The sequence below is a fragment of the Molossus molossus genome, unplaced genomic scaffold (genome assembly GCF_014108415.1).
Source record: "Molossus molossus isolate mMolMol1 unplaced genomic scaffold, mMolMol1.p scaffold_m16_p_2, whole genome shotgun sequence".
NCBI classification, from domain to species: Eukaryota; Metazoa; Chordata; class Mammalia; order Chiroptera; family Molossidae; genus Molossus; species Molossus molossus.
The window spans coordinates 55,587,437-55,609,746 of record NW_023425355.1 but is presented as its reverse complement, the minus strand read 5'-3'; the positions used below and the strand labels follow the sequence as shown (position 1 = coordinate 55,609,746).

The 22,310-nt window shown below is 37.7% G+C and overlaps 1 pseudogene; it reads left to right on the top strand.

Annotated features, from left to right (window-relative positions):
* The first annotated feature begins 1,278 nt into the window (after nt 1–1,278).
* The window catches only part of LOC118635306, an 80,357-nt pseudogene continuing 59,325 nt past the window's right edge, over nt 1,279–22,310 (top strand).

Below are 22,310 nucleotides of genomic sequence, written 5' to 3'. Positions count from 1 at the left end.
GATTCTGGTAAACATAGTTCCAGTTTAGCCAAGCTGATAAAAATCACAAAGGTTTGAAACCCGTCTAATATGTTTAAATCATAGGGCCTGTACCACTGGGTAACCTAATAGTAGAAGAAGGGAATCACCTCTTATAAAATTATTCTAACTAATGAATTGAAAAGAAACTACAAAATTAAAATATCACCATTTTGCTCTGACAGGTATAGCTCAGTTGGTTGGGTGTTGTTCCAATGACCAAGAGGTTATAGGTTCAATTCCTGGTCAGGGCATATATATGGATTGTGGGTTCCATCCACAGTGGGGGTGCAGACAGGAGGCAACCAATCAATGTTTCTCTCTCCCTTACTTTGTCCCTTCCTCTCTCTCTCTAAAATCAATGAAAGCAAGTCCTCTGATGAGTATTTAAAAACAATAATAATAACCAATGAACTTATATATGAATATGCATTACCCATGAACAGAGACAATAGGGTGGTGAAGGCCTGGGGTGGGGTAGGACTGGGTGGAGGGGCATAATGGGGGAAAATGGAGAACATCTGTAATACTCACAACAATAAAGATTTAAAAAACAAATTTGAAGTAGTAAAAAAATAAAATAATAATAATAAATAAAATGTGACCATTTTAAAGCCTTTATGGTTTACTAGATATAAGCATTAAGTATCAATAGCTGTTACAAAATGAGATATGACCAAACACTATGTGTCCCACAGTCTTGCCAAACACCACCTATAGTTTTGTCAAAGAGATCAAACCTGAATCTGATCCAGTCTCTGGATCCACCTGTCAATCTGCAAGAAACACAGATGACACAGAAAGATGTTGGACTCTGCCATGAGTGTGAAATCAGCAAAAAACAGACTATGGGAAATTCCAGATTTTATTCTGTGTTCATTGAGAGTTAATCTGCAAAAAAAAAAAAAAAAAAGAAAGAAAGGGATGAAGGGTGAACATATAGATTAAAACAAATTTAAAAGATAAATCAAAGTGTGTACATTTTAGTGATAAAACTATTTTTAAACACAAGAAAATGATTACTCTAAAAGTCAGGATAGTGGTTTCTCAGGACAGGAATAAGGAAATTGTGGTTGGGATGAGTGACACAAAAGGACTTTTGGAATGGCTGGCAAAGTTCTGTTCCTTAAACTGTGACCAATGAGATATCAGTGGACTATATCCTTTGAAAAAGAAACTGGCTGTTCTCCACTCCTCATTCCTTCTTCTCTTGCTGGAATGAAGAAGTCATAGTCATTATCCAGCTCAAACCATGTAGACATGGGCTACACAGAAGGTAAGAGTCAGCACACCTTTTCTGTAAAGGACAATATAATAAATATTTTAGGCTTGAATAATTATGTGAGCAACATATTCTGCATCCCAACTACTCAGTGCTGCTGTTATAGCTTGAACGCAGCCATGAACAATACAGAAACAAATGGACATGACTGTGCTCTGAAAAAACTATTTTAAAGAATACTGAAATTTTAATTTCATCATTTTCACATGTCACAAAATATTCTGTTTTTTGTTATTTTAAAATTTTGTTTTTCTAAGTTTTCAATCATTTAAAAATATAAAGATCACTCAGTCCATAGCATTTTTAAGAAAGCAGTGGAATTCCATAATGACAGCAGAGTGAATGGAACCTACACAGACCATGTACCAGGACCAAACTGGAATTACAACTAAAATAAAGACAAATCATCAGGAAAAAGCAACAGAAAAATAGCTTGCGAGGACCATATAACCAGGGACACTGAATTGCTCCTGGTAGGATTGCGGAGGCATGAGAAGGGGGGTGGAAGCATACGGTCAGCAGAAGTCTTAGCTGTGAGCAGTGCCCTCGGGGTTAAATTCCCAAGCAGCTCCACAGTGCAGAGCCAGGACAGAGTGCTAAAACAACCACAGCCACTCACCTTGGGCTCTGACAGAGGGAGGGAAGACTGAACTGGAACTGTGTGGGGACATTCAGAAATTAAGAGTGCTCAGAGTTTTTGCTGAGTTGCGGCCATGCAGAACTGTGGTCATCTTACACTTTCCCAGGGCTCTGGGCACAGGCAGGGGTCCCTAACTCAAAGATTCAATCTCACACTGTGGGCCATTGAAATGCAAATTGAGGCTCATTAACAACCAGCATCTGCCCCACCCTCAGGAAATATCCTTATGCTGAACACCTGAGGGAGTTTTTCATTCAACTCAGAAACCAAAGGTCTTCAGGTGACCGTGACTAATAGCCTCTAGGCAAAAAGCTAGAGAATAACTGAACCATTCCTGGGATTGCAACTCTATCCAAGAAAGTAAGACTTGACAGTGGTGTTTAATGTGGGTCCTCCCATGGTCATCCAAATGCAGTAGAAGGAGCAACAAACAGCAGAACACCAACACCCACACGGAAAATTTGGCAGGCTCCAAAGCACACTGAGATAGCCAAAATGATGAAACAAAAAAACAAATGCCAAATGAAAGAACAAGAGACCTCTACCAAAGATGAGATAAATGAGGTGCAGTTAAGCAAATTAAAAGACCTAGAATTCAGAGCCATGATCTTGAGGAAGCTCAACAACATGAGTAAGGATATCAACACCATGAGTAAAGACAAAGAAACGTTGAAAATCAACAAATTGAAAATTATAAACAACAAAGAAGTAATCAAGAATGACATAGCAAAAATAAAGAACACATTGGAAGGTCTGAAGAGCACAGTAGAGGAAGCTGAGAATGAGATCAGTGAATTAGAAGACATGGTAGAAAAACTCAACCAATCAGAAAACTAAAAGCAAAAAAAATTTTAAAAACAGGAAGACAGCTTAAGAGAATGGTGGGAAAACTTGAAACATAATAATATTTGCATCATAGGAGTCCCCGAAGAGGAAGAAAATAGGCAAGGGTTAGAGAATATATTTGAAGAAATAGTGACAGAAAACTTTCCTAACTTGGTGAAGGAAGAAGGCATTCAAGTTCAAGAAGCACAGAGAGCCCCAAGTAAGATGAACCCAAACAGGCTCACACCAAGATACATAGTAATTACAATACCAAAAATTAAAGACAAAGAGAGAAGCCTAAAGGCAGCAAGAGATAAGCAACAAGTTACCTTCAAAGAAAACCCCATAAGGCTCTCAGGAGACTTCTCAACAGAAACACCACAGACCAGAAGAGAGAGGGAGGAAGTAATCAAGGTCATGAAAAAGAAGAATCTGAATCCAAGACGACTCTATCCAGCAAGGTTATCATTCAAAATAGAAGGTCAAATAAAGAGCTTTCCAGACCCCCCCCCCCCAAAAAAAAAGGCTAAGGGAATATATTACCACCAAACAAGCACTGTAAGATATGCTAAAAGGCTGCTGTAATTAGTAGAAGAAATAGAAACAAAAATAGAACAACCCTAAGTAAAAATGGCAATGCATAAGTACATATCAATTATCACTTTAAAGGTGAATAATTTGAATGCCCCAATAAAAAGACACAGAGTAGCTGACTGGATAAAAAAAGCAAGACTCATATATATGCTGACTACAAGAGACCCACCTCACAACAAAAGACTCATATAGGTTGAACATAAAGGGATGGAAAAAAATATTTCTGGAAAACAGATAGCAAAAAAAAGCTAGGTAGCAAAACTCATATCTGATAAAGTAGATTTCAAAATGAAGACCATAACTAGAAACAAAGAAGGCTACTACATAATAATGAAAGAATCTATCCAACAGAAAGATGTAACCTGGGTAAACAAATATGCACCCAATATAGGAGAACCAACATATATTAAAAATCTTTTGGAGGACTTCAAAGGAGAAATTGACAGCAATAAAATCATAGCAGGTGACTTCAACACACAGCTGACTTCACTGGATAAATCTTCTTGAAAAAAAATTAACAAGAAAAAACAGACTCTAAATGAAGCACTACATGAAAGGGATTTAACAGATATCTACAGAGAATTACACCCCAAAACAGCAGAATTATCATTTTTCTCAAGTGCACATGGGATATGCTTAAAGACATACCACATGTTAGGACACAAACTAAGTCTCTACATTATCAAGAAGATTGAAATCATATCAGCATCTCCTCGGATCACAATGGCATGCAACTAGAAATCAACTGCAACAAGAACATGCAAAGACAATTGAAAACATAGAGGTTAAATAGTATGTTATTGAACAATAAATGGGTTACCATGGAGATCAAGGAAGAAATTAAAATCTTACTGGAAACCAATCAAAATTAACACACAAAACACAAAATCTATGGGATGCACCAAAACCAGTTCTGAGAGGGAAATTCATAGCACTACAGGCTTACCTCAAGAACCAAGAAAAATTTCTAACAGAATATCGAACCTCAAAACTTAAAGAACTAGAAAGCAAACCTAAAGGAAATCCCAGAGCAAGTAGAAGGAAGGAAATAGTAAATATCAGAGCACAAATAAATGATATGGAGACCAAATAAACAATTTAAAGGATCAATGAAACAAAGACTTGGCTTTTCGAAAAGATAAACAAGATTGATGGACCCTTAGCTAGACTCACCAGGAAACAAAGAGAGAGAACCCAAATACACAAAATCAGAAAAGAAAGAGGAGAAATAATAACTGACACCACAGAAATACAAAAAATTGTGAACAAATATTATCAACAATTATACAGCAACAAATTCGACAATCTAAGTAAAATGGACCTATTTTTAAAAACACGTAGTCACAGAAAACTGAACCAAAAAGAGATAGAAAACTTAAACAGACCAATAACAATAGAAGAAATTGAAGATGTAATCACGACTCTCCCAGGAAACATAAGCCCGGGCCCCGAAGGCTTCTTGGGGGAATTTCACCAAACATTCAAAGAACCACTAATACTCATTCTCCTCAAACTATTTCAAAAAAATTAAGAAGGAAGACTTCCAAACTAATTTTATGAGGCCAGCATAATTCTAATTACAAAAGCAGAAAAAGACACTACAAAGAAAAAAAAACTACATACCAATATCCCTAATGAACACAGATGCCAAAATCCTGAACAAAACACTAGCAAATCTAATCCAGCAATACATCAACAAAATTATTTACCATGGCCAAGTGGGATTCATCCCAGTGATGCAAGGCTGTTACAATATTTGCAAATAAATAAATGTGATATACCACATAAACAAAATGAAAGATAAAAATCATATGATCATATCAATAGATGCTAAAAAAGGATTCGACAAAATCTAGCAGCCATTTCTGATAAAAATGCTCAGCAATCTGAGAATAGAGGGATCGTATCTAGATATAATAAAGGCCATATATAAAAGACCGACAGCCAACATCATACTCAATGGGCAAAAATTAAAAGCATTTCCCTTAAGAACAGGAACAAGACAAGGATGCCCACTTTCATCACTCTTATTTAATATAGTATTGGAAGTGTTAGCTACAGCAATCAGACAAGAGGAAAAAATAAAAGGGATTCAAATGGGAAAGGAGGAAGTAAAACTGTCATGATTTGCAAATGACATAATACTATATGTAGAAAACCCAAAGACTCCATCAAAAATTTACTGGACTTAATAAATGAATTTGGCAAAGTAGCAGTATACAAAATTAAGGTCAAGAAATCAATAGCATTCATATACAACAATGATGAACTCACAGAAAGAGTAACTAAAAAAAAAAAAAAAAAAAAAAAAAAAAAAAACCATTTACCATTGTGGCAAGAAAATTAAGATACCTAGGAATAAACTTAACCAAAGAAATAAAGGACCTATTTGCATAAAAATATAGGTCATTAAAAAAAGAAATCGAGAAAGATATAAAAACATGGAAGCACATAACTTATTAATGGATTGGAAGAATAAACATGATTAAAATGTCCATACTACCCAAAGTAACCTATAAATTTAATGCAATCCCCATCAAAATTCCAATCACATACTTCACAGAGTTATAACAAATACTTCAAAAGTTCATATGAAACAAACAAAAAAAAACCTCGAATAGCCACAGCAATCTTGTGGTTAACATTACCAGATTTCAGGTTATACTACAAAACCACTGTAATCAAAACAGACTGGTACTGGAACAAAAACAGTCATATAGACCAGTGGAACAGAACCGAGATCCTGGAAATGGACCCAACGCAATATGCTCAATTAATATTTGACAAAAAGGGTAAGAGCATACAGTGGATCAAGGACAGCCTCTTTAATAAATGGTGTTGAGAAAATTGGACAGCTACATGCAAAATAATAAAACTAACCCATTAACTTACATTATACAAAAAAATAAACTCGAAATGGATAAAAGACTTAAATGTGACTCATGAATCCATAAAAATCTTAGAAGAAAATTTAGGCAACAAAATTTCAGACATCATACGCAGCAGAATTTTCACTGATATATCACCTAAGGCAACAGAAACAAAGGAGAAAATGAACACATGGGACTACATCAAACTAAAAAGCTTCTTCACAGCAAAAGACATCATCATCAAAATTGAAAAGCAACCCATTGTATGGGACAGCATAATTGTCAATGACATATCAAATAAGGGGTTAATTTCCAATATATATAGAGTGCTCATACAACTCAACAAAAGGAAGACAAAGAACCCAATTAAAAAATGGGCAGAGGAACTAAACAGACACCTCTCCAAACAGGACATACAAATGGCCAAAAGACATATGAAGAAATGCTCAACATCACTAATCATCAGAAAGATGCAAATTAAAACAACAATGAGGTATCACCTCACACCTGTCAGAATGGCTGCCATCAACAAATCATCAAACAACAAGTGTTGGCGAGGGTGTGGAGAAAAGGGGACTCTAATACACTGCTGGTGGGAATGCAGACTGGTGCAGCCACTATGGAAAACAATATGGTGCTACCTCAAAAAATTAAAAATTGAACTTCCATTTGACCCAGTGATCCCACTGCTGGGAATATACCCTAAGAAGCCTGAAACACCAATCAGGAAGAATATATGTATCCCCAAGTTCATAGCAGCACTATTTATAATAGCTAAGATCTGGAAACAGCCCAAGTGTCCACCAGTAGACGAATGGATAAAAAAGCTGTTGTACATATACACAATGGAGTACTATGCAGCGGTAAGAAAGAAAGATATCTTATCCTTTGAGACGACATGGAGGGACCTGGAAAGTATTATCCTAAGTGAAAGAAGCCAAGCAGAAAAAGACAAATACCACATGATCTCACTTATATACGGAATATAATGAACATAACAGTCTGAGGAATACAGTAGACCCAGAAACATGGAAGTAGGGCACAGACTGACATCCCTCAGAAGAGGGGGTGGGGAGTGGGGGGGTGGGAAGAGATAAACCACAGAACTTATATGCATGTATGCATGAACAATGGACATGGACAGCTAAGCCGGGGACGGGGCGGAGGTGGGGTGGGGTGAGGGGTGCCAATGGGGCAAAAAGGTAAAATATCTGTAACAAAAAAGTAAATAAATAATTCATAATAAAATAAAATAAAATAAAATGCATATTCCTGGGTAACACCTACTACCAGTTAAAAAAAAAAATGTCTATACTACCCAAAGCAATCTATAGATTTGATGCAATCCCCATCAAAATACTAACGGCATACTTCACAGAATTAGAACAAATACTTCAAAAGTTCATATGAAACAAAAAAAAAAAACCCTCAAATAGCCACAGCAATGTTGAAAAAAAAGAACAAAGTTGGAGGGATCACATTACCAGATTTCAGGTTATACTACAAAGCCACTGTAATCAAAACAGCCTGGAACTGGCACAAGAACAGGCATATAGACCAGTGGAACAGAACAGAGAACCCAGAAATGGTCCCAAGGCAATATGCTCAATTAATATTTGACAAAGGTGGCAAGAGTATACAGTGGAGTAAGGACAGCCTCTTTAATAAATGGTGTTGGGAAAATTGGACAGCTACATGCAAAAAAAATGAATCTAGACCATCAACTTACACCCTACACAAGAATAAACTCAAGATGGATAAAAGACTTAAATATGACTCATGAATCCATAAAAATCCTAAAAGAAACTGTAGGCAACAAAATTTCAGACATCATTCGCTGCATAATTTTTACTGATACATCACCTAAGGCAATAGAAACAAAGAAGAAAATGAATACATGGAACTACATCAAACTCAAAAGCTTCTGCACAGCGAAAGATACAGTCTTCAAAATGGAAAGGCTACCCAATGTATGGAAGAGCATACTTGCCAATGATATATCAGATAAGGGGTTAATTTCCAATATATATAGAGTGCTCATACAGCTCCACAAATGGAAGACAGAGAATCCAATTAAAAAATGGTCAGAAGAATTGAATAGACAGACACCTCTCCAAACAGGACATACAAATGGCCAAGAGACATATGAAAAACTGCTCAATGTCACTAATCATCAGAGAGATGCAAATTAAAACAACAATGAGTTATCACCTCACACCTGTCAGAATGGCTGCCATCAACACATCTCCAAACAACAATTTTTGGTGAGGGTGTGGAGAAAAGGGGACTCTAGTACACTACTGGTGGGAATGCAGAATGGTGCAGCCACCATGGAAAACAATATTGTGTTACCTCAAAAAATTAAAAACTGAACTTCCATTTGACCCAGTGATCCCACTTCTAGGAATATACCCTAATAATCCTGAAACACCAATCAGAAAGAATATATGTACCCCCATGTTCACAGTAGCACTATTTACAATAGCTAAGATCTGGAAACAGCCCAAGTGTTCATAAGTAGATGAGTGGAAAAAAAGCTGTTGTACATATTCCCAATGGAATACTATGATGCTGTAAGAAAGAATGATCTCTTATCCTTTGAGACAATACGAAGGGGCCTGGAGAGTATTATCCTATGTGAAACAAGCCAATCATAGAAAGACAAATATCACATGATCTCACTTATTTGTGGAATATAATGAACAAAATAAACTGATGAACAAAATAGACCCAGAGACATAGAAGTAGGGTACAGACTTGAAAACCTCAGAAGAGGGGGTGGGGTGGGAGGAAATAGATAAACCACAGAACTTATATGCATGTATACATAACCAAGGGACATAGAAAACAAAGCTGGGGGACAGGCAGGGGGAGATGGGGAGGAGGGTGTCAATAGGGGTAAAAGGAGAAACATCTGTAACAAAAATTTAATAAAAATAATTTTAATAAAAGATATTGTCCAAATGATATAGCAATTGGTTTTATGATGCATCCGTGTAGTGATACATACTGCGACAGACAGTGTGTCAACAAAACATCAGGCTTTGTGAGAGACACTTGGGAACTATTGAACCCATTCTGTTCAGTTTTGGGGGTTTTTTTCTAATGTTTTTTCCCATTGTAAAAGTTTGCTATTTCTCCTTTTTATTTATCCTTACCCAAGGACATTTTTTTCCATTTTTTGCACAGATAGAGTGGGAGGGAGAGAGAGGAAGAGAGAGAGAGAGAGAAACATCGATGTGAAAGGGACACATCGAGTGGTTGCCACCCGCACGACCAACCAGGGCCAGGGACAAACTGCAACCGAGGCACATGCCCTTAGCGGGAACCGAACCCGGGTCTCTCCGAACCGCAGGTCGACGCTCTAACCGCTGAGCCAAACTGGCCAGGGCAAAGTTTGCTATTTCTGAAGGTTCTTCCTGGTTCTTAAAATGATGTCAAATGCAGAGAAGAAGATGCTTGACTTACTATGTGTTTATTAAATATATTCGACAGTTAGCAAGTTATTTAAATGTGAGGTACAGAGAAGGGCACTTAGGACATAGTCTTGCTTTACACTGTTTCTATTCATAATTTAAATTGTTAGATATTTTTACCCACTCTGATTCTTACAGAATTGTCTCTTTTTTACAATAAATTTTAAATGTAAAACTTCAGGGGATAATATGACAACGACATTTATTTTCATCATACAGGTCTGAGGATTGCTAATATTACCATCAATGCTTCAAGTTTTTACACACACACACGCATGTGCACACACACACACATACAGAATGTTTCAGTTTGGCCAGCTCAAACTTATTCTTGAGAGCTGTTTGTTACATTTTGGGGCATTTTGAGAGCTGGTTACTAAACTTTTAGTAGCTTGAAAATTGGCCAAGGTGGGAGTAGTACACCACAGAAATCCACAAATGCCATAAATCAGAGGTGGTGGTGTTGTTTTGTTTGTTTTTTTTTCCTGGAGAGACAGTTGTTAAACATTTATCAGCACACTACTGCTCACGTGTAAAAGAAAAAAAAAACTTTCAGGTAAATTTAGGTCATCTTGGATCTACACTCCCAATCCTATTATCCTTCTCCCTCTTTAGAGGCAATCACTATAATAAATTTAGTGTGCATTATCCAGAACATCTTCTATACTTTATTTATTTATTTATTTGACATTTTGTTCAGATAGAGTGGGAGGGAGAGAGAGAGAGAAACATCGATGTGAAAGGGACACATCGAGTGGTTGCCACCCACACGACCCAACCAGGGCCGGGGACAATCTGCAACCGAGATACATGCCCTTAGCGGGAACCGAACCTGGGTCTCTCCAGACCGCAGGCCAATGCTCTAACCACTGAGTCAAACTGGCCAGGGCAAGAACATCTTCTATACTTTATATGCATTTACATAGCACAGCCTGTGTGGCTCAGTGGATTAAGTGTTGTCTCATGGACTCACAGGTCCCAATTCAATTTCTGGTCAGGGCACATGCCCGGGTTGCTGGCTCTATCCCATTAGGGGATGTGCAGGAGGCAGCCGATTGATGCATCTCTCTCATATTGATATTTCTATCTCTCTCTCCCTTCCTCTTTCTCTAAAACATCAATAAAAACATATTTTAAAAAATAAATGCATTTACATTTATGAACATATACTGCAACTTGCCTTTTTCACCCAACATTTTGTTACAAATAGACCTAGATCATTCCTTTCATCTACTATTTAGAAGTATTTCAGATGAATATACCTTATTTTATCTATCCATGCTTCTATTAATGAACACCTAGCTTGTTTCCAATTTTTCACCATTAGAAACAATGTTAAAATGAATGGTCTTTGGCCATATGTACACAAGTTCATCTAGGTACATACCTAGAAATATAATTGCTGGGTTGTATGCATGTTGTTAAGTTTACTAGATATTGTCAAATTCCTCTGTCAAATATACAAAAACAATTTACACTCCTACTGAAAAGAGAATGAGAATTCTTTGTTCCTCTTTCTAGCTAATATTTGATAGTTAGACTTTTAATTTTTGTCAGTCTGATGGATATAAAATGACATCTCATTGTGGTTAATTTTCATTTCTTTGATCACTAGTGATGTTAAATATTTTTTCTCATATTCATTGGCCATTCATGTTTTCTATTCTATGAATTCCCTTCTCTGTGCCCATTTTCCTATTGAGTTGATTGCCTTTTTCTTCCTGACTGATAGTTCTTAACCCACTCTATATTCTAATACTTGGCTTTTCACTTTGTTTATGGTACTTGGGGGGGTGGGTATTGTTGAACCAGGTGAGTATCTGTGGGCTCTTTGAGGACATGGTCTGTGGGCCTAGTGGTCAAAGGATTTGTCTCACTTGCCCAGGGTGATAGCCAACCTAAAAGACATAATTTTCAAGGCCACAATTTCTGGCTGGAGGTAGATCTAGAAACTACAGACTTATTATCTGCTCCAGCTAAACTAAAATTTTTAACACTTTCTCCATATTGTTGTCCCTTTGGCCTCTGCCCGGAACATTCTTCAGTCTCCTGTCTTTGCCCTAAGAGCACCTTTTACTTTCCCTCTTTTAGCACTTAACACACTGTACTGCAGTAACCTGTCAATTTGTCTGTCTGCTCCACTAGACACTGAGCTCTATGAGAGAAGATAATGTGGTATTTTTCCTGCTGTTGTAACTCTAGCATCTAGCAGAAGACTTAACAGTCATTACTAAAAAAAAATTTTAAAATTAAAAAAGTTGAATGAATGAGTGAACATAGTAAGACGAAGGGCATCTATATTGAGAATCAAGTAATATTTCATTCATTCATCCAACAACAAACCTCTAGCCCTTGCCAGGCACCTGCTAGTGATATGAACCTTCCTTCACAAAGTTTATAACTGGATGGGAAAGACAGACTTATATTCCATAAGCACAGTACACTAACATCAGTGTCTTGATGGAAAGAAGACAAGAGTAGTGAGAACATGCAGAAGTGGGACACCTATTCCAGCCAGGGATAAAAAGAAATTTGGAAAAACATCTCCTTAAAGATGGAGATAAGCCAGGGAGAGATGATTATCAAATAATCAGCCTCTTAATTAAAAGTGTAAATAAGCCCTGGCCAGTTTGGCTCAGCGGTTAGAGCATCAGCCTGCGGTCCCGAGAGACCGGGGTTCGGTTCCCGCTAAGGGCATGTACCTTGGTTGCAGTTTGTCCCCGGCCCTGGTCGGTCGTGCGGGTGGCAGCCACTCGATGTGTCCCTTTCACATCGATGTTTCTCTCTCTCTCTCTTCCTCTCTCTCCCTCCCACTCTACCTGAACAAAAAATGTCCTCGGGTGAGGATTAAAAAAAAAAAAAAAAGTGTAAATAAAATTCTCCCTGGTGAACCAAGGGGCTGCTATTTGGCTTCCTTATATTATGACAATAAATAAGTTTGACCAGAGCTTTTTCTCCTTGGTTCAGGTTATAGCAAAACATATCAGTGAATTCCCAGTCCTAGCACCCAGCCATGGACCTCTGCTCTGCTTCTTGTACAACAAATGAAACCAAAGGGTCACTCACTGCTTCTCCCCCTGCTCACTCTATTCTACATCCACTCATTCTAGTCATCAAATGCCTCCTATCCCCCCTTTATCTTCATCCTCACCCCCAAACCTGGCCTCTCCACCAACCCTCTGCAGCCCCTTCCTGCCACCAGGCCAAAATAAATACAGTCACACCCGGGTCAGGTGGCTCAGTTGTTTGGAGCATCATCCCATGCACCAAGAGGTTGTGTGTTTCTATTCCTGGTCAGGGCACATACCTAGGTTGTGGTTTCAATCCCCGGTCGGGACGCATACAGAAGGCAACTGACCAATGTTTTTCTCTCACATCAATGTTTGTCTGTCTGTCTCTCTCTTTCTCTCTCCCCCCTTCTTCTCTCTCTAAAAATCAATATAAAAAACATATCCTAGGGTAAGTATTTAAAAATAATAATAATAATAATGTAAATAAGTAAATAAACACAGTCACCCCACTATAATCTGTTCCCATTCAGTATTTCCTTAGTGCCAAGTATGTACTGGGCACTAGCTAGTCCCTAAGAACTGAAGAATAAGTAGGAGCCAGCCATCAAGGATCTCAGGGAAAAGCTTTCCAAGCAGAAAAACGAGCTATGGCCAAATCCTTGCGATGAGATTAAAACCTGTAGTATTTTAGAAACTGATAAACAGCCAGGGAGACAAGAGCACAATAAGTGGGGGTAGAGTAGTATAAGATGAAGCTGTACAGATGGAAAAGAAAAAAACACTGAAAGGCTTAAAGCAAGGAAATGATAGGTTTTTCTACTACTTTTCCCCTCCATGGCATCTGCCAGTTCTCACCATAAAGTTGGGGATTAATAAAGTGTGTAGTACAGCCCTGAGGGAGGATCTGTGTACAGTCATGAATTTTCAGGAGACATCTAGAGATAAGAAAAGTTCTGGGGTTTTATCAAAAGGAGATTTAAATCTAAGGAAGTACTATAAGAAAGCATAATACTGAAAGAGCTAGCAACATGTTGCTCAAGTTCTATCACTACCCCTCTCCAGCCCTGGTTTGAAGCACATTGCAAAGTTTTCCAATCCCTATCCCCAGAGTAATCAGTATCCAGGCATTAAGGCCCAGACAGGGCCAAGCTGATACAGATTGGAGCAAGCACAAGTTTATTTGTGACTTGATGTCTGAAACTCAGGTGCATGCAACTGTATGGGAACAGTCCTCACACCTAGGGCAAGGGACAGCCTGCACATCTGTAGTTAGGAGTCATTTCGATTGAGCATTACATCATTTATACAGCATAACAGCTTCCTGGGTCTCTTTGTTATTTTTAAAACAACTGCTTCCTCCCTCTACCCCTTGCCTCCCTCTGGGGTCCAGTAGCTCTCTTTGCACATGGCTCCCTTCCAAAAAGATCAGTCATTCTTATTTATTTTCCTTGAGCTGGATAAGAGTTGGAAGATCTGGCCTTCTCCCTTTCAGTCTGCCTCTCAACTATTAAGGCCTCTGATACAACAAAGGTGTAGGAAACCAGGGGGCTTCTCTTCTCTCAGGGACAAGAAACCTTGTCAGAACTTTGCTTATGCTTCTACTGTGCTCACAATGCCTGCTGTCTGTTTGAACACAAGGTTCCTTGCCCAGGGCCTGGTTTATTGATCTCTGGTATGTGTAGAGGTGTACAGCAGCAGATGTCTCTGGTGGCTATGTTCTGCAGCCAGTTGAAGGCTCTACTAAACCAGTCTGCAGAAACGTGGAGCACCCTAGGTTGTCCAGCCAAAAAGAACCAACCCTCCTTTCAAAAGGAGCCAATGGTTTGCTGTAGAAAATGTGCCAGAAACTTCTCTGAGACCTCCTTCTCAGAATTTAAAAAAGGCAAAACCAATCATTGGGACTTTATCCCTGACACCTATCACCGGAATGAGAAAGCTCACACTATTTACCAATGAAATATAATGTTCAAATCAAACAATAAAAGATATTTATCTAAAACCAAAGAACTTATTTGCATGTATGCATTACTAATGGACATAGACAACAATGCTGGGGGGAGGAGGGCAAGATCGGAAGGAGGGTGTCTAGGGGGAAAAGAAGAAACATATGTAACAAAAATAAATTAATAAAAATTGCAAAAAATATGTTTATCTATATTCAAGTTTAGAGCTAACATAGAAAGAATTGCATTTTCATCAAGTGATTTTTATTTTTTAATTTGTTCACAGCTCCCTCCAACTCTTTCTGGATCAGATATGAAGCCAATATTTTTCAATCTACTGGGGAAAAAAAGAAAGAGGAAGCCGGAGGGGCAGCAATGGATCACATATGCATTTGTTTGTGATTTTATGTATCTAAAATTTTACCTCATCTCTCTCTCTAATTCCTGAATCCTCTAGGAAGATGGCATCAGGAGAAAAATATAATCCCATCTCCAAAACATAAAGCACCCATTTGCCTTTCTCTCTCTTATTTATATAAAGTAACTTAATCTAATGCTAATGGAGAGTGTATACCCCAAAGCCTTCCCCCACCCCACAGAGCTGAAAGAGCCACCTAAACTCCCAGCCTGAGAATTTGAGATCACTCAAAATACATTTTATTTCAAAACCTCTTCAACAATGTTTTTCTCTTCACAAGTATGTTTTTTCATGTCCCTCTACAACCACACATCCCCATAGACCCTGCTAAGAAATGTATCATGAAAGAGAAAAGTTATCAAGCTTGTATTTTTTTTCAGCTTTGAGGTATAATTTTCAAAGAAAATTGTAAAATACAGTAGTCCTCCCTTATTCATGGTTTCACTTTTTACGGTTTCATTTACCTGTGGTCTGAAAATATTAAGTGGAATATTCCAGAAATAAACAATGCTTAAGTTTTAAGTTGTGCACTGTTCTGTGTAGCATGATGAAATTTCACGAGTCCCACTCCATCCCACACAGGATGTGTACCATCCCTTTGTCCAGAGTCTCCACACTGTATATGATCCCACCTATTAGTTACTTAGAAGCTGTCTCAATTATCAGATAGATCATCATGGTATCCCAGCACTTGTGTTTAAATAACAAATATTTTACTTAATAATGGCCCCAAAGTGCAAGAGTAGTGATGCTGGCAATTCAGATATGCCAAAGAGAAGCCGTAAAATGTGTGCATGTATAGGAAAAACATAGTATATATAAGGTTTGGTACTATCTGATATTTCAGGCATCCACTAGGGGTCTTGGAATGTATCCCAGACAGATAAGGGGGGCTACTGTATTTAAAGTGTACATTGTGTACGTACAACCAAAATTGCTCTATCCTGCAAAGCTATCATTTAGAATCAATGGACATATCAAGATTTTCCCAGACAAGAAAAAGCTAAAGGAGTTCATCACCACCAAAGCAGTATTATATGAAATGTTGAAGGGTCTTCTTGAAGGAGAAGAAGAACAAAAATATGAACAATAAAATGGCAATTAATACATATCTATCAACAATTGAATCTACAAAATAAATGAGCAAGCAGAACAGAAACAGACTCATAGCTACAGAGAACTTTTTGTTGCTCTCCAGATGAGCAGGGGTTGGGGGATGAATGAAAAAGATGAAGGAATTAAGAAGTACAAATTGGTTGTTAGACTGATGAACCTCAAAGGGAAGGGGAAAGGGATGGCGGGATGAGATAAACCAAAGAACTTCTATGCATATATGCATAACCAATGGACACCGACAGTAGTGTGGGGAAGGCGGGAGGGGGGCAGGATTTGAGAGGAGGGGATCAATGGGGAAAAAACGGGGGACATCTCTAATACATTCAACAATAAAGATGAGTTAAAATAAATAATTAATTAATTAAATAAAGTGTACACTGTGATGAGTTGATATACGTATACATTGTAAAAGAATTCCTCCCATTTAATTAACATATTCATCATTCTATATATTTATATTTACATATACAAACATGAAAGTTATACCCTCTTAGTAAATTTTAATTATATAAAAGAGTTCTTAACTATAGTAACCATGTTTTACATTAGATCCTCAGACCTAATTCATCTCATAGCTGAAAGTTTGTATCCTTTAACCAACCTCTCTCTATTTCCTCCACTTTCCCACTTTTCTATTTTGTTTCTGAGTCTGACCTTCTTTTTAGATTCCACATATAAGTGATAACATGCAGTATTTGTCATTGGTCCCTCTAAGAAATGTGTCATAACAGAGAAAAGTTATCAAGATTGTACTTTTAAAGGAGTGGAGAGGGAATAATAAATTTTAACCCTGTACTATTTGGGTTTTTCATTCGCTTCCATGTCTGTTCCAAATCCTCACTAAAAAAAAAAAAAAAAAAAACTAATTTCTTTGAACACTTCTCCCAGGTCTGGGGTCACTGAAGCACTTCTTCATTTGACTAGTCATTTCCTTGTGCCAGCTAGTCCCATATGATTGCAACACTGGGTGTCATGACTCAGGTCTGACCTTCAGCTGACCTTGAAGGTGAACATTCTTTGTGCACCATATTCAGAGACAAAATAGCGTTTTATATAAACCTAACAACTAGAAAAATAGATTTTAACTTACCTAGTGAAAGGAGAGGAGCATTATTGGTCAAGAGCCTAAATTAGGCTCAGAGGTGGAAAATTGAAGAGGAAAGGAAGATGCCTGTCTGTGAAAACATGAAATAATAATTGCCACCATTCATTGAACATTTTCTACATATTAGCAACTTTGAAAACATATCTCATTGGATATTTAGAACAATCCTATGAAGGAAATTGTGCTTTTAGTCCCCCATTTTACAGATGAGGCGACTGAGGAACCAAAACATTAAGTAATTTGCTCAGGTCACACACAGTTCAGTGAGTTAAGAACTACAATTTCTCAGTCTTTGAGCACTGTTGCCCAGCAGTAAGAGCCCCAAAAGTTTCCATTGATCACTATGTATATTTGATTCATACAGGAAAGGATGAGAGACTGAGTCCCCATCTGCTTTTCACCTTCCCCCATGGCCCCAGTGAAGTTCCTCAGAACTCTCAGCACTCAGTGAAACACTGTTTAAATTAAACTGACCAATTCTACTCCCCCCTAGTCTGCTCCTTTCTCCCTTAGTTGGGCCTTTTTTGGGCCTGTTTGGCCTCTCTTCTTTTTTTTTGTTAATGTGTTGAGTGAAAATTCATATAATATAAAATTAACCATTTCAAAGTGAACAACTCAGTGGTATTTAGTACATTTGTAATGTTGCACAACCACTTTCTCTATGTAGTTACAAAACATTTCCATCACTCTCAAAGAAGACCTCATACCCCTTAAGCAGTTCTCCCCACCTCCCCCATCCCCAGCTCTTGCAAACACCAAGCTGCTTTCTGTCTTTATAGATTTATCTATTCTGGATATTTCATATAAATGGAATCATATAATATGTGACCCTGTATCTGGCTTCTTTCACTTAATATAATGTTTATAAGATATTCATCCATATTGTAGCATGTATCACTACTTCATTCCTTTTTAGGGATGAATACTATTCCATTGTATAAATGTATCACATTTTGTTTATCCATTCATCCATTAATGGACATTTATTTAGTCTGGCCTCTCTTCTTGAGCCTCCTCCTCTTGCCGTCATGAAAGTCTTTGGATCTTGTCTTTCAAAGCAAGTATGGCAGACCTGTGTAGTCTGTAAAGAACTGGAATCGACTTATGGGAACTCTGAACCTCTTCCTACTCAGTGGTTCTCAAGTAGGGTAATTTCAAACTGCCTCCCCTGGGGACAATTGACAATGTCTGGAAATACTTCTGGTTGTCACAACTGGAAGTGTGCTACTAGTATTTAGTGGGTGGACGCCAGAATTGCTATTAAATATTTTATAATACAAAGGAGAGAACCCACAAAAAAGAATTATCTGGCCCAAAATGGCAATAGTGCCAAGGTTGAGAAACCTTATCAATTTAATCTAAGAGAGCAGCTGAGTTGACAGAGCTCTTGAGTTGATTATCTTGAAACTTATAAAAGTTGTATATAAGACATTCATAGATTCAACACACATGTACTGAGCATCTATTTAGGGGAGAGACACTGGTCTGACTCAAAATATTCACAACCTAAGCTTCATATAAAATCATTTACTTATGTAATATACATATTATATATGAGATACAATTGTCCCTCGCCACTTCACGCTTTGACTTTCGCAGCTTCACTCTATCGCAGTTTTTCAAATACTGTACTATACTATACCGCGATAGAGTGAGGCTGCGAAAGTCGAAGTGTGAAGTGGCGAGGGATGACTGTATATTAAATAAAGAATCCTACTTTGTGGAAATTCATTTATTATGGTAGAGTCTGGAACTGATTAACCGTGATAGATGAGGGACGACTGTACTATAAAGCTGCGAAATTTGCTTACTAGGGGTGTCAACCTTTAGACACTAAATTTTTAAATTGTGGAAACACTGAGAAACTAATTGCTACATCTCCAATATATTGTGTGTTAATATCATTTCAACACATTAAACCATCGTATTTAATTTGGCATCTCTCAATTTATCCATTCCTCTCCCGTGGCTAGTGCCCTAGGCCTCAGCTAATTGTGTAAAAGATTTCACAGTGGACTCTCTAAAATTCAAATCCCATCTTTTTAGACTGAGTGATTTCTTCACTGCTGTGATTTTTTTTTTTTTTTTTGCCTTTCCTTATTCCTGTTGCAGACGTTGTTTTGTATATTTTGAGTTTCTTGGTGTATGTTTGTTTAATGGCAAAAGAGAGAGATTGAGTGGCAAGGAACAACAAGGCATAATATGAAAACCAAAACTGTGAACACAGGACATGTTAAAACTGCCTCTCCACCCACTGTGAAAGACAATTACATAAATGGGTCCCCAGGAAATGTAAAATGTCAGCATCTGCCTCCCTTTCTTTGCCCAGCCCATGCCACCTTGGTTTATAATTAAGAGGAAATCTTGACTGTCTATGCCATACCCTAAGTGTTATTGCAAAGTAGACAGTTGGTTCTGTTGAGAATCATTTATTTTAGTGCTGTCATGGGAGATTAAAAATTAAATCATAATTTTAAATATTTTCATAAAGGTTAGATAGACATGTTTGATTTCTTTGTAGCTCTGTTGAATGTTAGAAGCCAGAGCACTCACGGAGGATGGACAGTGAAGAACTATGTTATTCATGAAACAAATGTCATTAAGTTTACCTTTGAAGAAGATGCAGTCTTGACTTTACCTAGAAAATTACATACGAATAACATTAATTTCTATGATAAACTAGTTTTTTCCACACTAAAATTGTTATACCCTACTTTTATTTATTTTTTATTAATTTATTTATTTTTGTTACAGATGTTTCTCCTTTTTCTCCCACTGATTCCCCTCTCTCCCTCCCTCCCCACCCTGTTCCCAGCTTTGTTGTCCATGGCCTTTGTTCATGCATACATGCATATATGTTCTGTGGTTTATCTCTCCCCCAACCCCGCCCCCCTCTTCTGGGGATTGTCAGTATGTATCCCACTTCCACGTCTCTGGGACTACCCCATTCCTCAGACTGTTATGTTCATTATATTCCACAAATAAGTGAGATCATATGATACTAGTCTCTCTCTGTTTGGCTTGTTTTGCTTAAGATAATACTTTCCAGGTCCCTCCATGTCATCTCAAAGGATAAGAGATCTTTCTTTCTTACAGCTGCATAGTACTCCATTGTGTATATGTACCAAAGCTTTTTTATCCATTCGTCAACTCGTGGACATTTGGGCTGTTTCCAGATCTTAGCTATTGTAAATATGCTGCTACGAACAAGGGGGTACATATATTCTTTCTGATTGATGTTTCAGGCTTCTTAGGGTATATTCCTAGAACTGGGATCACTGGGTCAAATGGAAGTTCATTTTTTAATTTTTTGAGGTAACACCATATTGTTTTCCATAGTGGCTGCACCCGTCTACATTCCCACCAGCAGTGTACTAGAGTCCCCTTTTCTCCACACCCTCGCCAACACTTGTTTGATGATTTGTTAATGGCAGCCATTCTGACAGGTGTGAGGTGATATCTCATTGTTGTTTTAATTTGCATCTCTCTGATGATTAGGGATGTTGAGCATTTCTTCATATGTCTCTTAGCTGTTTGTATATCCTCTTTGGAGAGTGTCTATTTAGTTCCTCCGCCATTTTTTAATTGGGTTCTTTGTCTTCTTTTTGTTGAGTTTTGTAAGCACTCTATATATTTTGAAAACTAACCCCTTATCTGATATATCATTGGCAATTATGCTATCCCATACAGTGGGTTGCCTTTCCATTTTGATGATTCTAAATTTTGCTGTGCAGAAGCTTTTTAGTTTGATGTAATCCCATGTGTTCATTTTCTCCCTTGTTTCTGTTGCCTTAGGTGAGGTATCAGTGAAAATTCTGCTGCGTATGATGTCTGAAAGTTTGTTGCCTACATTTTCTTTTAGTATTTTTATGGATTCATGAGTCACATTTAAGTCTTTTATCCATTTTCAGTTTATTCATGTGTATGGTGTAAGTTGATGGTCTAGTTTCATTTTTTTTGCATGTAGCTGTCCAATTTTCTCAACACCATTTATTAAAGAGGATGTCTTGATTCCACTGTATGCTCTTGTCCTCCTGTCAAATATTAATTGAGCATATTGCCTTGGGTCCATTTCTGGGTTCTCTGTTCTGTTCCACTTGTCTATATGCCTTGTTATACTCTACTTTTAAAACCATGACAACAGAATATATCTGAAACAATGAAGAAGGTCCATCACAGGGCTTCATCTAAGCTGGGCACTTATGTAGTCAGGACCACAAAACCTCAGAAAGCTCCTGAAAAGCTCTGGCTTGCACATGCAGCTGAGGATGGCAGTGAGGCCCTCAGCAAGACTGTGCAATTTTTCTTCAGGGCCCAAATCTCAGCTTTCTGCATTCTTTGACCACAGAGGGAAAGATGAAGGCTAGCCAATACAGAATTCTGTTCAATAATAGAGCCAGGCTGGTCACCTGAGGTAAGAATGGGAATCCAAAGGAAAGATAATTCAGCTAGAGAGTTTAAAACCTCAAAATGGAAGAAAATCTGGGGGATATTATGTATATGCATGTCTTTCCTCTATGACTTCTCAACACCTTTACTATCCTAATATGCATTGTGGTTTTCTAAGAAAGGGGACAGGTTATTCTACAAACACTACTTGAGCATTTATCAACATATATTCACCTGTTATGGGACCCTGTGGTTTCATGGAATATGGTTTGGGAAATGTGGCCACAGGTACATTATCTCTAGAAGTCAGAAAACCATCTGATAAAGTTCTTATAAAATCCTTGTGAATGATACAGAGTAATGAGAAGTGGATGAAATCACTCTTGTAGGGTTGCCAGATAAAATGCACAGCAAAAATTGCCTGGGGTATACTTTTATTAATACATTATTCATTGTTTATCTAAAATTTGAAATTCAAACTTAACTAGGCATTCCGGGGTTTTGTCTGTTTGTTTTTGTTCAATCTGGCAACCCTCTACTTCTGATGAGATTTGTGAGTTTTCTGACAAACATATTTTTGTCTGTCTTCATAAATTAAATTTCATCCTTAACTAACAACCCAT